This window comes from Argiope bruennichi, chromosome X2 (assembly GCF_947563725.1).
Source record: "Argiope bruennichi chromosome X2, qqArgBrue1.1, whole genome shotgun sequence".
Lineage (NCBI taxonomy): Eukaryota > Metazoa > Arthropoda > Arachnida > Araneae > Araneidae > Argiope > Argiope bruennichi.
Genome location: NC_079163.1, coordinates 46,750,462 through 46,769,230, shown reverse-complemented (window position 1 = coordinate 46,769,230; position 18,769 = coordinate 46,750,462). Strand labels below are relative to the sequence as shown.

Below are 18,769 nucleotides of genomic sequence, written 5' to 3'. Positions count from 1 at the left end.
AGCAATTCTTTAGTTCCGGTTTAGAGTTACTCCCGATTCCTCGATCCTGAAACAGTAAATCTCTTTCTTAAACTGTTAGAACACTACGAACCTGGTGTTTCGTTCCCTTTTTGCTCCATATTCTTAGGGCAAAGTTGCGTGGCATTTCTCTTCAACCATCATGGCTCAAACTCGCTGACAGCAGTATTCAAAACCGCAATACTGGATCGGAAATGCTTACCAGACAGAGTAGATGGCGTTGCACTTGCATTAGATTCCTGAGTGTTCCATCAAGGTGCTAGCACCCTAACGAAGTTTTTGTGAGCTTTCAGGTTCAAGCTTGAATTTTGTTCCTCAAAAATAGGGTTTTGGTTGACGAGATGGATGAAAGAAACTTTCAAGCATGTTGGAAAATCCTCGCCAAAACGTTCGCTCTTCAGAAACAGCCCAGTCATTTTCGACTTGTCTGGCAACATCATTCACTCGGAAAGATGATGTAAATACTTTTTCTAAATTTAGATTCGTAAATGACGCCAAACGATAGATTTCGTATGCGATTTCACAGAGAGTTCTTTTGTTTTTGTTTTGTTTACATATGAAAAGATATTGCTTAACTAAATTGCACGTAATTAAAGTTACTTAAATTTTATCTGAAATGTGATTTTATGCGATAAAGTTTGCAATATTCATTTGTATTAATCCATATAGCTAGTAACATGCTAAGTTTCATTTACGTCCTTTTCTTTTACATTTTTAATTTGTGATATAAAAGAATCCACTTAACAAACAGAGAAAGATAGTTAAGTAAAAATTCTAGACACATAAATTTTTAAAAATTTACTGACTTCTGATAAAAAAGAAAAACAATTTTAAATCAGCAAAAAATAGATTATTCAACCAGCAAAAAGAAAAAATACTACAAATACAACGTGTATCTGCGACTTTATTACTTTCACAAATTACATGGAAATATTTAATGGAAAAAATGTTGAAAAGAGAAAATAAGAAATAAACCTTACAATTCTCAAAATATGAATCATCATACCAATCATTTGTTAAGCAAGTGGAAAGGGAGAGCATTACTCGATCGAAAATTGTTGAATGAATGTAAATACTAGATTACTGTATGTTCGGAAACTAGTTTCTTCTGAAGCAAGTACAATGCAGTAATCACACTGCCAGGGTTGGATTAAGCATTCTAAGGCAAATTTTAGAGCTCTCCTTGCTCTCTCTCTAACTTCCAGAAATATATAATTTTTATTAGTTTTATTTCAGTGTTTATATTAGTCATTTTAAGTAGCAAATTTTGACTTACAGACAACAAACATTTTAATTATGAGCTGGTTTCTAAATAGTTGGTTTCAATATCTTGTATATAAAACAATTCAAAACGTAAATTTTTTGAGTAATTTTGTACAAGATTGTAAAAAGATGACGGCATTTTTAATTCAATTTAATATTTAAATAAAATTAATTAATAATTTAATTCGAGCTAAATTATGTTTAGTTATTAAATTACATTCTTCAATCATAAAACAATGTTTTTAAGTATAATAAAGCAACATAATATAAAATTTACAAAAAGTAATTAAGTAGGTTAATTTTAAGTAAGTTAAATTTTGGTATAGTATTCCAAAATTTAAACAGTACTTGATTTTAATTTGAATAATTTTGAGTGCATGGTCCTTATAATTGAAACGAAGGCACCAATAAATATATACTAGTAATTTATAACACGAACGCGGTATAAATAAATTGAAAACACTACGAAAAAGATATTGAAGCCTGTAGGCAATTCCCTATTAATAATAGAACCTGCATACAGCTGCTTAAAAGCAAATACTTTCTTACAGGAAATGCGATTTTAAGAGATATAGAATTCAAATACTCTGGAAAAAATATGTATTTTCACAAACAAAATTTTTCATTCTGCATTGTTTCATAATAATCAATTTTCTTTAAATCAAGCGTTAACTGCAAATAAGGTTTTTTTTTTTTTTTTTTTTTTTTTTTCCTTTGCATAAAAATTTATCGCATTCTTTTTCATCATGTACTTCACAAAATAGAGAAAATATTTCTTTGTTTATAGTTCAGCCAAGTTTTCGATTCTTGGTTTATATTTAGTAATCAATTTATTGACAATAGCAGGCAAAACAGATTAACTAACTGAATCTTTTGACTGTAGATGGCGACATGACATAATTTTTATCGGTCTTCATTATTAGTTTTTTTTCATCCTGCCGACCAATTCTTCGTGTTTTTACACCAGTCTTTTGCATTTAAATGTAATGTTAAAGGATTTCCGAATCATACGATTACAAATTAGAAGCTTGTACTTGAAAGAAATTTCATAGAAATTAAGAGGAAATCTAAAGAGGAATTATAAATTTCGTTTTCTATTTATTTGACAGTTTTGAGGTTATTCATCGAAAAATCTTTATTGGACTCGGGAAAAAAAATTAAAATGTCAAATCTTAAAATAGTGGGAATCTGAAGGTTATTTTTTGCAGCTTACTTATGCGAAATTTTTTCAAACGTAAAATATATATATATATATAAATTAAAGGACATTTTTAATAGGTAAATATTTTAATTTATTTAAAAAATTTTAGAAAAATATTAATTTTGTAACACGATTTCTTGCACTAACTTTGTATCAATTTGATTTATTATAATTTTCAGATCTAGCCATAAAACTGAATCCCCTAATAGAAGAAAATGCTCTGCAATATTTCAATTTCACGATATTATCCAGTATTCAGAATATCAGACAACGTCGTAGAGACATCGTAAAATGTCTTGTACTAATAAGATCGATGAGTATACAACCACCAATCCTGTCATGTAACTATCTGTTGAAAATTTTATTTGATTTATGTTGCTGGAAATACTCACATATATTTAGAATTCGATAATATACCATCCTCAAAACACTGAATTTTTGTGAAATCCACCATCTGTTGCCAGATATTTCTGTTAATGCGAAATTTTTTAGCGAGCACTTTGACAATGTATCTTATGTCTCAAATTCAACAATCCATACAAGAAAATAAGAAGTACACTTCGAATGTTTTATTCCATAACTTTTTAATATCTGATTGCTTGTAGTAATATGTTATCCAATGTGCTAAAAATCGATTTATCACCGTTTCGGTGGTAATAGTTAAGTCTTAGCCTCCTAATGTTCCTTTGAAGTTATTGATATGTTATCCAAGATAATAAAAAATAGCTATTGTTGTTTTAATTCTTTGGTGTTTGTTTCATTTGAGTATGTTTTGAAAAAATGCGGTGCACATTAATTTACTATTTTTTTTTTAAATAGAATTCTGAATCGAATAGGAAATTACTTTAAATATCCTGTGGTTTATTAAGGTAAGAGCTATGTATTGGTTATATTGCTCCAGACTTTTTATTTGTTTTAAGTAAGATATGATGACGTCAACATTGTAAGAAATAGTCCATAACTAAAAGATTTGTAAAAATAATCGCATCGAGATTGTATAAATTATATTAATTCTGTGTATAGAGTGTATATAAAGTTGTCTAAAAGAGGCATTGAGTTTAACTCCTTCTCCTTGTAAAAGAAGGGAGGGGGAATATTGATGTATGAATCTCGTCCATCCAATACGCAAGCGTGTTATAGCAGTATAACTTCTCCAATTATTCAAAGAAAACCATAGCTAGAATCAACTGCATGAAATTTGTTTTGTGTCCCCAGATTCTACTGCTTGTGACAAATTTCTCAGCCTTATCATCTTGTTCATTTTGCCAATGAAAAAAGCTGTCCATGGATTAGAGAATTTTACTCGAGTCTGTCAATGAAATGGTCTAAAATAATGATATCCAAAATTTTATAACTTAGTCAGCTTAGGTGACAGGAGAGTGGATTTTCTTCCATGTTTAAAATTTCAGAAGAATATTTTGTTAAACTTGACTAATAGAACTTCGTAATATTTTCAACAGCGTATTTGCTGCGGAAACAACATGAAACATAATTTTATTATGACATTCAAAACCTTTTTCCAGTAGGAAGTATATGCCTATATTTACTGGTTTAGAAATTGGCTTTTATTAAGGAGGATACATTGTATATCAAGTAATATGAATATTTCTGCTTTATTTCATTCTGTATTATGATTTCTAGTGTGAAATATACTCAAGAAGAATATTTGAAACTGTAGATTTTAAAAGCTTATGAGTTTTTGGGAGAAATAATTAATATCAAAAGGGAGAAAATCAAAAATATACGAAGTATTTTTAGAATTATTTAAGGAAGTTTCAATAAATATTCAAATAAAAGAGGGAAACTATTCTTGAAAAACGAACATTACGAACTTGGTAATTTCCCTGCAATTTAGAGTTCAGTTATCTGTTGTAATTGTTTGCATTTTACAGAATTGCCGATTGTACTGGTAAAAAAAAATTGGTTTCATTATTAAAAGAATATTTATTGATCACTTTAACGTATGACAGATGTTTTTAAATCAGACTCTATTACACAGTGTCTCTCATTTTTGATATCTTTATAAAATTCATTTTCAATACCATTTGTGTGAATTCCATTTTCCCATTTCGATAGTTTCATTACCAATAGTGTTTGAAAATAAAAGATGTTCGGTTTAAAGCATAGTATGCTTTTATATATGTTATCTGTAATATGTGAAATTCAGACATTCTAAACAAGTAGTAGAAGAAATCTAAAATATCTTTTATTTTGTATTTTCCTCAAGATAACTGTACAGATCATCGAAATTTGTGTACAATGGCAAATATTTTTTATAAATATGTTAAAGAAACTTTAGTTGAATAGATACATTTGGAAATGTTAAGAAATATAAGTTTGTTTGTTTTTTCTATAGAAAGAGAGGGAAACTTGTCTCTGATATATCCTTTGCTGAAAGGTAATTGTAATGGCAATTTGAATTGCACATTTACTGCTATGTACTTAAATTAAATGTTTTGTAATCTTTCAGGTAATATTTTTCTGAAATTGTCCTTGAAAAAAAGGTCGAAGCATAAATATCCCTAATCTTTTCTTTAGCAATTTTTTAACAAAACTTTTAAATTTTTTTAAAATTTCACAATTTTATTTCCATTATGCTTAGGAGGTAAGTGGAAATTAATTAAGCGCTTTTTGAAAACTTTAAATATTTGATACAAAAATATTTGCTGAATATATGGTGTTTTATATTGCATCAAAGGTTTCCTATAATACATTATTTTTATTTTTTATACTAGATAAGCAAGTGAAAATTATATGGGTTGATCCGAAGGAAACAATACACTAATATTCGTCCGAAGTTTTATTATGTGTCTGCATAGGTTATTAGAGATTTTTTTTAAGGAAATCGCTAAGTTAAGGCAGTATATTTATGAGTCATTGTATTTCAGTAGAAAAACCCTTTAAACATATTTTACCTTCGTAATAATTTTTAAGGATATGTCTTATAATCTTCTCGGTATGCCGTTTAAGTTGTTTCTATACGTATTATTAACTTTTCTTAGAAAAACTGAATACGAAATTAACTCCTGGTGAATTTTATTCTCCATAAATGATTATTGAAAGACTGAAACTCCATAAATGATTATTGAAAGACCCGACTTTCAGCATTTTCACAAAAAAAAAAAAAAAAAAAAAAAAAAAATGCAAATGGTATTAAATATTTGAAGCAGCAAGTTTGAATATGTAATCTTGTAGCGAATTTTGTAAAGAATAGGAAAATTTTATAAAGTGAAACGCTTATTAAATAATCAGAAAGAAGTATTGGGGCTTAAAAACGGTAAGTTATGCATATTATTTCGTATTATACAAATTTCTATGTTTAAAAGTACAATAATTATTTCCTATATTTTATAACATTATTTTTTAAATTTTAACTTTTAATAAAGTCTTATTTAAAATTTTATTTAGAAAATTTTAAAGAGCACGGAATTTTAAAGAAAAATGAAAACAAACTTTAAATGTATATTTTTCTCTAAAATGAAATTTTATAGAAAAATATACGATAATATTGATATTTAATCCTTGAATTTGAAGGGACTTGATGATAACTCAAGTTAAGAATGCTAATTACCAAGCTAGCTGGGAGTGTATTATCTATGAATATCGAAATAAGCATTTCTAAGTAACTTAGGGCTGTATAAAGAACTCCAATTGATTAAATAACTTTTGTTTTAGAAAAGAAGTTTTATAACTCAGAATATCGATTACATAATGTTTAAAATTAAATTCTATTAAAATATATTAAATATTTAAATATCATCAATTTTTAAATAATATTTATTAGTTATTTAAGGATATACCTTGAAACTTTCTCTACATCGTCTATTTGAAATGCCGATAGTTTTATAGTGACAATACCGATAGTTTTTTTTAAAAACATTTCAAATATTTTCTGCTCGTAGTTGTGCAAACTTCTCTGATTAAATACCATAAAAAATAAAAATAAATAATTTTTTTAAATTCGGCTTTAAATCTGAAATAGAAGAATTGACTTTTTTAGAAAAAGAGATGAATTTTAATGCCCATAATTTTTACCTCCTTTTTTATTATTACGAAAAAAAAAAAAATAAAGATTTTCCCTATCTATTTACTTTTAAGTTTCTATCCACAAAGTCTATATATTCTTATTAAAACTCAAATGCTTTTCTATGTGTACTTTTATTTATTTACTAAATAGGCGTATTCTATTCTCTGACATTTTTATTTAATTATTTTATGCTTGCCTTTATTCCTTGATATTTCTTTTGAAATCTGACAAGTATTCCTTTTCATTGCTTAATTATTAAAATTAAATAAATGTTTTATATTAGCTTTTCACAAAACGAATAAAATCCCGAATCTTTATTTAATGACCGTTCTAATTCTGCATTAAATTAATGAGAGATTTCTAACTTCGCGAAGCAGCAACAGAGCTGAAAATCGTCATCTGCGACAAAATGCTTTGCGAAAACGCAGCTGCAAAAATCGACAGCTGCATCGTCGGGAAAATCATCTTGTTGAGGATTAAACGCTATGTAACCGCTCTACTAACAAAACAAAAGAAATCGATTGATATTACACGTAAGTAAAATTAACAGTGAATACATAATCCACTTTCACTCCATAACGAATCAGTGGGTCTCCGAAATTCTGAATGGTGGCGCCCGCATCGCCCGGTGTGAATGAACTCTGAGAGAAAATCGGAACTATAGGAAAAGTAATCCGTCAATCTCTTTATTTTTCTTTGCATGTCTAAACAATGCATCTAAAATATTGATGGACATTATTTTCTGTCATTCGTGTAAGAGGAGGTAGAACAGTTTCGAAACAACCTGCGCTCAAGCTCCAAAAAATCCGGAAATCCTACTCTCTTGTCAGAATTCTTTGTAAAGGTAAGTTTAATTTTCATATCCCCTCACCCCCCATCCCATTAATGACAGTTTATGTCAATAGGAAAATAATGGAAATCAATGCAATCATTTATGCTATCCAAGTAAGTGTAGTTAGTTAAAGTTATAAAATGCTACTAGTTCCTAAAATCATGAAACATTACAGTTCTCCCTGAATTTTTCTAGTGAGTAAGTTTTATTATTACTTTCTCCTGTTATTGAGAATTATTGTCAATAGATTAATAATGCAAATATAAGCAGTGTTTTTTTTTATTCAAGTAAGAGTGTATATTTATTTATGAAAACAACTATGAGCTATTCCGGAATTCTATATATTTTACTCTGTTACCGGAATTTTGTATAGAGGTAACTGTGCTTTGATATTTCTCCTCAAATATTAAAAATTGGTGTCAGTAGGAAAATGATGTAAACATATATTATTATTTTATTGAAGTTACTTTAGAGCAGTTATTCGTCCATTCATTTCACAAGCTCTTAAAATGAAACAAATTATACAGTTCATTTTATACTGTGAATTTTTATTTTCATATATTATTCCGTTCTTGATAAATGAACAAAAATATATTTAGTTTATACGATTCACATGATACAAACTATGTACAAACTCTTAAACTATGTACTCTATGTACTATGTACAAATTCTTAAAATCAGGAAATTGTACATTTCTGCTATAATCCTTTGAATCTATAAACTTTTATTTATTTATTTATATTTTCGTTTTTAAGAACTAGTGCTGTTGAAAAAAGAATCGAAAAATATGCGATTATATTATCATTCGTGTTAGATTACTTACATATTGATATAAAATAATCTTTGTTGAAATTCTTAATAAAGAGATTTATTTTTGGAAAAGGAATTCAGTATATCATTCATAAGAAATGTTGACATTTCAACTATGTATTAACTTTTTTCCTTCAACCTCGGTGAAAAAAAATCATATCGAATTTGATAGTTACAGTGTACATGAAGTTATTTTGTATAAATTAATCATTCTTAAATGGGTATATGTGTCAGATATTTACAAATAATTAGCTACTTGAATCATGGCAGATTTTTATTGAAAAGCATATAATTAATAAACGTTTCATGATAAACGCTAATGTGAGGGTTTTTTTGTGATTTTTGTGTTAATTCTTATTTTGCGAAAATATTAAGATAAAAAAGAGTGTGAAAGTAAGTACTAAAATTAATTGGGTAATTTTCAATTCCACTACTAGTTCAAAATTAAAAATAAATTGAAAACTCAAATGTACGGGATATCAAAATAAAATCTAGATTAGTTTGATTCATTTAATTTTTAATTTTTTTTTTATTTAACTTTTGTTTCATATCTCTAAAGATAGAATTTTGTTAAACAATTTTTCACTCTTTTATACCAATTGAGATACATAAGGATTTCTGATACGCTTCAGGTTTAAAAATTTTTGTACTTGTGTATTCTCGATGACATTACATTATTATATTCTAATGTTAGTTATTAATCAATTATTAATTAAATTAAATTTTCATTACATGCCCGTGGAGTCGCCAAATTATAAGTTTGAAAAACAAAAGGTTTCAAAATTAAAATGCAGAAAATAATTAAAATAAAAAAATTTGTTGGTTAGATTGCTATCAAAAGTGTGTTTGTAAAAACTGTTTTTAATTATATTTATATACAGATAGAATAGTAAAAAACTAATTTTTTTACTCATCTTTTAAGATATTTATTTAAAACAAGGGGCAAACTCTATGTGTAATTAAAGACTAATTGTAAAATTCTTTCCGAGTTTTATGTAGATTTATCAATTAGAAAAATTCTTTCTAACTGAAATTTTTTTAACATCTGATTGGAGATTACACTTATTGGACTTTAAAGGTATTTATTTATTTGAAATATGAAATACGCGCTATCTTAAATATCGAAATAATCCTCTTGTCTCGGCCATACATAATGTAGAAATGTTCCAATCTATTTTTGGAGCAACTCGGTTGTAGCGTTGCATATAAATTGCAATTCATTTTGTTGCGTGAATATTTCGCCTTACTCACATATTTTTCATTAAATGTTGTTATAAATTTTCTCAGTGCTCCAATTTTTTGGATAATTTTAGCAAATCCCCGGTTTTGTTTTGTTTTTTCCCTCTGTTACTTTAATATTAGATGACTTACTGATACTTGCGTATATCAGGACAATTTAAGGTGAATCTCATACTTTTGAACTATGCTCTGATCATGAGGACGCTGCTTCAGCCAATATCCAACTCGAAGCTGCCACGCCACACCAGCGGAAGGACGTTTGAACATAGATAGCAGCTGTAGCATGAATGTGACCCACAATGTATCTTTGCTGAGTCGGAGTTTTGAACCCTGAGGCTTTTGGCAGGACTTGACTACCAAACCAACACAGATCTAATGCGTTAAGTCTTTGGCCAATCAAAGACGGTTGAATGGAACGTATAAAGTTATGCATCTCTTTAGTGCAATTAATGTTTTTAAAGGAATTTTTGAATTGTAATTCGTAAAATTTCTTACATAAAAGTATGAGTGTATGTCATATTATTTACTGTGGAAGTTTGTATATTTAAAACTTGATTATATAGAAAAATTCCCTCTTTTTCCCCTCCTCGTAAGCTATGTTGATTTGTTCATTAATTTAGTTTAGTTATATTAACGTCCCGTTTTAAAGCAACACTAGGGCTATTTTGGAATGGACCTCATAATTTTGAACCGCGGTCCGATGACGAAGACGACACTTGAGTTGGCACCCCCTCTCCAAACTTTGACACACACCAGCGGAAAGACATTTAGCCTAGGTGGATTTAACGAACACTTGACCCGCTTCCACGATGGTTCTTCGATGGAATCGCGTATCAAACCTGAAACTCCTGTTCCGAAGCCGAGACCTTACCACCAAGCTACAGTGGCCCGATTTATTCGTAGAATCTTGGCTTTCGGAGCGGAGGACTGTGGGCTCGAAATTCGTTTCCATCGTAGATCTGCCTTGTATATAGACTTGGAGATTGTTGAAACTAACTTCTTTTTGTTTTCTTGTTACTGGGTGGAAAGTGCATGGCTCAGGTGCGATATGTTTTATTATTTTCATGCTTTATTATTTTCGAATATAATCGCTGTTTAAGTTCCAGTACGGAATTTGGATTTAAAAAAATCAAATCAGACTTCATTTTTTTACAAAAAATATTTTATTTTAATTTAAAATTTACTCACTCTATTATTATTTACTTGAAGATGGATCCGTCTAGATGGACTTTTGTCCTGTTAAGGATATCTCAGATCTTGTATTGATCTCTCTCTTATCACAGATTAACTAACGATAGATGTAGTAGAAAATTTCATGTACGTTCTCACAGTACTTAAGATAGAAAAATAAATTATTTGTAGTATGCTTCAAATATAAGTATGTAATAACATGAACATTTTTCCTTGCAGTGAGATCTTCACTATTGATAATGTTCGCGAACATTCAAATAAAATCTAATCACTAAAATCAGTTTGAAACAAATGGAGACCCACTAACAGAAAAAAATATGAAATACAAATTACAAAATAAAAATATAGTATTAAAAATAAAGCGATAATCTTCAACTGAAATAAGAATATTATGAATCAGCATAAATATAAAATAAGTTGCAACCTTTTGATAGTGAGTGTACAAAAATGATCTAAAAATTAAAAAGTGGGTAAAAATTAATATAAAAAAATCATACTTTTTAGTATATTAATAAAATAGGGTTCTTTTAAGATGAATTTTAAAAATAGGTTTTAATGGGTTCTCTTTCGTGATGAGTTTTAAAAAATTATTTTCAGCTAAAGTTTTCTCTATAAAAGCAATGGTTTGATTGCACATTCTTTTGAAGGTAGAGACTAGAGCCGTCTCCTGAGCCCTGACCAAACGTTGACTCATGTAAAAAGGTCTGGTCATATCTCTCAAATTTTAACTGTTTGTACTTTAAATAAGAGAGCCTAGTTATTTTGATCGTAGAAATCAGTTTGAATAATGGACTTAAAATTTTTAAAATTTCGGGGAAAGATTAAAGACATTCATAATTTTATTATGAATAAATATCATACTAGGTCTCAAAAAATAGTTCCGCGTGTCTTAAAAAAATAATCAAAATTTCTTGATGAAAGCTGCGAATAATCTTTGTCGTCATTTTCGTGTGAGCTAGAAATGTGGTGATGGTTCTAATCTCACTCAATCTGGCATATCTATCAATATCCATAAATCAGACTCATGATAAAAAAGTATGACATCTTTCATTGGTTAAAGCAACTTTGAAGCGCCTAGGTACTGAGGTAGTAATTTGATCTAGCTTGAAATTCTTAAGGTAGATTTCTTTGCTAGAAAAATTTTGGGAGAAACTGGTCCATATTTCTGTTTAGATTCGAGGAACGCTTCCAACATTCTGCAGTTTTTTATTCATGGTGGTTTAGAGAACAAGCAGAATAGAACCCATGACCCTCTTTCTCTGATTTTTCTTTTTGAATAATTCATTGACGTAGTCCACAAGGTCACTGGTAGGAATACTGGGTATTACTTAGTATGTTTTATAATAGCCATAGCTTTTCGAATGTCATTTTTTCCTATCCAAATGAAAGTAGCCGAGAAATAAACCAACGGGGAGGATCTGCCCTAAATTTTCTACATACTTTCTAATAATGGTGTTATCTGCCCCCCCCCCGTAAAAAATGGAAGACCTTGGGTAAGGCAGAGAACGCCTTGCATAGCATTGACGTACAATAATTACGAAATATTAACCTTTGATGTTAATTTAGCATTTTTAGTGAATCTATCGTGCGATAATAGGCGAGTTTTTCTGCTTTTAATCTCTGGCTTGCAGTTAATAATATTGGAAAATCGAATTTGTGCTTTTACGCATTTTTTCTTATCCGATTGAAACCAAAATTTGACACAGAACAATAATTGCAGTCACAAAATCACATACCAAATGTGATACATCAAAGTCATTACTTTTTTGAGTTATCACATTTACATACTTCTGAAAGTACAGACCGATAGATGGACATTCCCTTGTTGGATTTGACTCAAAATTTGATAGATGTCTACACTATAGATCTCAAATCTGTGTACCGAATTTTCTGCATATATCTCTCTTCGTTTTGCAATTATCATGTTAAAATATATTTGAAATCTATATACTTATAATAAAGCTCAATGTGTGTGTGTGTGTGTGTGTGTGTGTTGGCGCTCTACAGGCCAGGTCATTTGACATAAAGCTACCAAATTTGGTACATGTATACCTTAGAGGTCGGGAATGTGCACCTGGGGTCCCTTTTTTTGAAATTTTAATTAGAATTTTAATTATTAATTAAAAACTAACTTTCCCGCCAAAAAAATCTTCCATTTTCCCCACCGCCAACTTTTTCGCCAAAAAAAATCTTCCATTTTCCCCACCGCCAAATGAGTAAGGCAATTTGTTTTTTCTCCCAACAGTAATAAGGCTAGGGTTAACATTTTACGGCGGATTATTTCAAACGATTCTGTTTATTTTCCTAATGTTTTATGCATTTAAAATTAAACATTGTTAATTAATCCATGTTTCAGATTCATTCTGAAGTACTTTTGAATTAAAATAACAGAGAATAAAGGAAATTAAAAATGTATAATCTGCATAGCGTTACCCCAACTGGCGTAGAAAAATTCACGCATTTGCGTTACAGGAGCTGGCGAAGAAAATTCACGCATGCGCATTCTGATTGTTGGCATGGCAACCATTATCAATGGACGATTTAAATTACTTTTTGGTTAGTTGTATGCTTTTGTAAGTAAATTGTATTTATGTTAGTTATATATTTTTTTTATATGCTTATAGTTTTAAGTACATCGTTTTTTAAGTAGTTTTTTTAACCTGTTTTCAATGATTTAAATTATTTTTAGGTTAGTTGCATGCTTTTGTAATTAAATTGTATTTATGTTAGTTATATATATTTTTTTATATATGCTTATAGTTTTAAGTACATCGTTTTTTAAGTAGTTTTTTTAAACCTGTTTTCGACCGATTATTTTAAACGATTCATTTTATTTTCTTAGTGTTAGATGCATTTAAAATAAAACATTGTTAATGAATCGATCCGTTCATGATGAATCTGAGAAAATTTTGTTGACAAATTCTTGAGATATTATATAAATTAAGAAAGATATTCTTTAGTGCCCATAAAGTTTAAACGCTCAGTGACTCTATTATCAGTAATCATATTATTAAAAAAATGCTTTGTTTCAGTAAAAAATATTATTATATTAATTGCAGATTAATCATTTACACTTTAATTTAAAGCATAAATTCTACGAGGGGTAACAGAAAATGAGAGAGATACATATCACGTTGTGACTGAAGGCCTATATAATATTATGAGTAAATTATATGACTATCAAAATTTGAAGTTTTAAAATGTTTTGCTGAAGAATCTATTAAAGTTGGAATTGCATAAAATATTTAATTATTAAAATTTTAACGAACATTAAGATTGGCGAACCGGCTGGTCGCCAAAGGCGGCTAGTATATAATATAACAGCCGAACAGACTGTTAAAATATATAATATAACAGCCGAACATACAAATTTCCTCTCAATGAATTTTGCTCAAAATTTGATAGAAATTTACAAATTTGGTGTAAAAATCATATACCAAATTTTATCTGTATAACTCAAAGCTATTTTTAGTTATCTTTGTCACAGACAGACAGATAATTTTTAAAATGTGTTTTTCGAACAAAGGGAGGGTCTAAAACGTAGCGATTCGTCAAAAACGGAAGTTTGAATTTTTTTCTCGGTTATAATACTTTCTATACTTCGTATATGAGAAAGTAAAAAGCAGCCGTTTTTATAGTGCAAAAATTACGGGGTGAAACTTTACATAATCTTAATATTTTATTTCTATTTTGCCTCCTCATTTTAATAAGAAAATGGAAACAGACATGAGCTTTCCTTTTAAACTTAAACGCTCTTCTCATTTTTCACTATTTTTTACTTCACATTTTATAATAAGCTTTGAGTTTGGAATCTTCTAAAAAACATATCATTGCTTTGCGTGTTATACAGATCTGAAATAATAGCTGCATGTCTCTTAATACATTATCTACTATTCCTGTTTATAATTATAAGTCATTCGCAATAATTTTATGTGTTGCTTAAAAAGTGTTTTGGGAAGTAACCAAATTGGGAGGATTCCAAACCTGGGTAATATTTACTGGCTGTGTGATGTGAATAAAAATCTACTGAATGCAGTACTCTTGGGTCAGTTTTTCACAGGTTTTAGTTCAAAATATAAATGAACAAAAATTCGTCGTAGAATGGTTTATTGGTATTCATGCGGTAATTTGATAAGAATTATTTATAAGATAAGCGCTATGTTATTTTTCAATAAACTGCAAATTATGACCCTATTTAGCTAAATTTTGATACATATTTTTAGTTTTTACTCAAGGAATTGAACTTTATTGGCCGAAATATATCCGAAATATTGGCCGAAAAGTGATTTGGCTGTGGGGAAATCACAGATTTTCCCCCACTGTTTGGTATCTAAAATATAACTTATGATTTACTTTAAACTCCTGAGTTCAAATTTATATCAACATTAAATATTAAGTTGAAAAAATGTATTATCTGCGCTGTCTTTTTTTTTTCTGGTTTTCAGGAAAGGGTTACTATTAAAAGAGAATTTTTTTTTTTTTTTTTTTTGTCAGATTTTGCGTTTTGTTCAGAATACAGTTTAAATGAATTTTTATTTTGAATGATAAAATGCAATTTATTATGCCGCACTGAGGGAGGGAATATGCTTCTCCTAATCTTTGATAGAACTGGATGCATTTTACATTTGTAAATGCATTGTGTTTTCATTGTAACTTCTATATGGACGGAAAATGTTTGCTGTTATTTGTTTAAGTATAATCAACTTTATTTGATTGAATATAGCCATTATTATTATTATTTTGCTACGCATCATCCTTTAATAAATAAGGATATTTCTCCCAAAGGGTATTGACTTAACGTGGAAAGTAGCAGATAGCAGGTATTTTTATTCTGAGCAAATTAAATCAAGATTTTTTTTGAAGAGATAACATTTCGAATTGCATTTATGATAAAAATCTTCATTTTGTTCAATATATGTTTAAAATATATTTTAATACTTATATATGCTCCATTGATAACTCGTTACTGTTAATAAATTCGAATATGTGTGTGTTAGTGCTCTGTAAGCTAGACCATCCGACCTAAAGTTACCAAATTTGGTGCATAAATACTTTGGAGAATGAGAATATGTCTCCCATAGTAATTTCCTTTAAATTTTAATTAATCAAAGATAAAGTGAAATTTTGTCGTTTTCCCGCAGTAACTTCCAAAAATATTATTGCACAAAAATTATTTTAACGCCATTTTAAAATTAAAAAGATCTTTTTAATTGCACCCATTTACACATTATAACACAGTTTTAATCACACTAATTAAGAAAATTTTACTGAATTTTGTGATTTTTTTTGTACAATTTTCAACAACAGTTTTCATTGTTACAATGAAATTAAAACAATTTTCAACCTTTTACCAAATATTTAATCACATGATTTTCTTTCATAGTTGAAAGCTGAGGAAGACGATTCTGTTTATTATTTGTGCAGTTTTCAAGAAGAATAAGAAACTGAGCTTATAATAGCTTAAAAGACAGCATGAAATTAGAAAGTAGATTACCCGCGCAAATATCTGTTATTTCAATCATATTATTAATTAAAAATTATTACTTAATATTAAATATAAAATTTATTAATTGTAATTAATACTTAATTTACTAATTTAATTAACGTGTGATTGAATTAATTTATCTGTTTCAGCTTACTTCTTAAATTTTTTTTTTTTTTCTCAAAACTATTTATTTAATTTATTTATTAGAGTGAACCATTTTCTGGAAAAGATGAGTTAAAAATATATGTCATTTCTTTAAAATGTTTACTTTAGTCCTATATTCTACCAATAGATGGCGCCAGCAGTAAACAGAGTACATGTAATCAAAGTCAATCATGTCACGAGCAATTAAAAATGATCTGTATGGAATAGCGCATCATCAAATACGAATATCGGTCACTCCCGTTAAGTGGAACGGTGACTTCGCACTTTCCAGTGAAGCCTAGCACTTTCCGGTGAAATCACCGCTCCGATAAATTTCAGTGATATGCAATTCAATGATACGATACGATACGATAATTCCAATAACCGGTCTGTTCACTTTTCAATCCAATCACAGATTTCTTTCGAGAGCTTCCATTGGACAGATCGTATCGATTCTTACTTTCCAGTAAAGTCACCGCTCCGGCAAATTTTAGTGATATCGTATCGATTGTTACTTTCTGTCGTTATCCAAAACCTGTAATCGAAATATCATCAGTAAGATCGTATCAAGGATTTGAATCACACCCCTCTTTGAAAAGTATTGATCACTTGTATTTGTGACTTTTTGATATTGGTTACGTAATAACCGCTCTGAAAATATTCGTCATCCCTAGTTACATCTCTAATCTGATCCCACAAAACCTGAATGGCTAAGTATAAGTAGAAACATATCAAAGTTCTAGAAAAACTGCGCATGCGCCGGGTTCCATGGTAGCCACAGTTGGAATGGGAAAACGGTGTCTCCCATACGGCACAGTTTGATTATTCAAGATTAATTAAACAAAGCAAAAACATAAATGTTTAAATTTATATCATTACGTAGTGTAAGGTTAAAAATTACAACACCTTTGCTATAAAAAGTTATCCACCATTGCGATCTTACAAGCATTTTCATTGAATTTCATCTGTAACTTAGTAACTTGACTATTATTAATAGACATATAACTCTGAATTTAAATTTTATCGAGTAAAACAACCGAAAATGAAATGAAGTTCTTAAAATTGCTGCGAAGGTACATAGACAAAAAAAAAAAAAAATTAAAGAGAAAATTTTCATTCAATTATTTAAACTCGTTAAAAGTTGAAAGCTCGAATTCTTAGCTTTTCGTTTGTAACACAGTTCTACTGAAAAAATTACTTGAATTGTAAAAGTGCAAAACAAAACAGCAGCAAAAAAAAAAAAAAAAAGAGATTAGAGATCAGAAAACTTGCAAAATAATTAGATTGTAGCAATATCAATGAAAAGAAATAGAATGGGATTGAAAACATTGAAAAAACATTGTTGCAATATTTTATTTTATTCCAAAAAACGTTTTCTTAATAAATTTCTTCAAAGGCATTTTTTTTGGAAATTAGGAATAAGAAATTAGCCCTACACTGGGAATTTTTTATTTTCCAACATCAATAATGTAAATTATTTTAAATATATGTAAGAAATACTAGAAAAATTATTCAAAAGAGGAAATATTTAACTTAAATTTCTAATTTCAACTAATTACTTGATATTGCAATTTATTAATTAAAAAGAAATTTCCTACTTAAAGTTAAAAATGCTATAAATAAATCATTTCATTTATTACTTATCAGTTTATTCAAAATTAGTTAGATATGGCAAAAATATGATGAATATAAATATGCGATTTGGAGTCAAAAACAACGATGTAATTATTTCATAAATATTAAATTGCGAGACATTGCTTTTAGTGTGAGACAATTTTTGTTCTACTGAAAAACTTTGACAAAATAATATGAAATCTTGGCTAAGAATTGAATAAAACATGAAATCCAATATAATAAAATTATTCCAAATTTACTCGCAACCTTGAATAGGAAGATAATAGGAAAGCAATTAGCTTCCTCTTCGATCCGAAAAGAAACTTTCGAAAAAAAACCTACTTTCACGGCCTGAAATAATTTTAAAAGGATGTAGTAAGTATAAAAAAATCGGAAAAAAGAAAAATTTCTCCTTCTTGCATGTCCTCGAAACAGGATTTTATTTTTAACAATCAGAGCTATTTTAGAGCTTCGGAGCTATTTTATCAAAATAGCTCTGAAGTTTAAATAGCGGAATATTAGTAATGATATTGAGCAGAGGCATATGTTATATTCCCCTTTCTCTTCTACGTTTCCGTATATGAGATAAGTATTGATAAAATAGTTGGATATACAGTTTCTTTTTTTAAGGTATAATTACATTAGCATCCTACTTTGAAAGTAATTTTGAGATAAACCTAATAATTTTGAACAGCTGTAAGATGACAAAGGCAATTCCAGAGCCTATACTTCATTCTGTTACTGCATGAATCACCAACGTAATCATGTGTGATTCATGATGGCCGTGAATGACTGAACTCGCATCCTGGCCCCATTCGTAAGATCTTCAATTAGATCGAATTTCAGACCCATGCAATCAACCACTACCGTACCAATTAAAAGTGAAGAAAGTTCATCATTATGTTTAGCGTTTTAAATTACATAAAAGCCACTTTTTACTGTAC

At 28.8% G+C, this 18,769-nt stretch overlaps 1 protein-coding gene across 3 annotated transcripts in view; it reads left to right on the top strand.

The window, feature by feature from the left end:
* Window positions 1-7,034: 7,034 nt before the first annotated feature.
* LOC129960302 (cyclin-dependent kinase-like 4) overlaps window positions 7,035-18,769 on the top strand; it is a 76,382-nt gene continuing 64,647 nt past the window's right edge. Inside the window, exon 1 of one of the 3 annotated variants that reach the window (XM_056073631.1) lies at window positions 7,035-7,353. The gene's annotated coding sequence lies outside the window, so the exon portion shown is untranslated. The remainder of the gene's footprint in view (window positions 7,354-18,769) is intronic. The other 2 variants (XM_056073629.1, XM_056073637.1) reach the window with 2 other exon arrangements.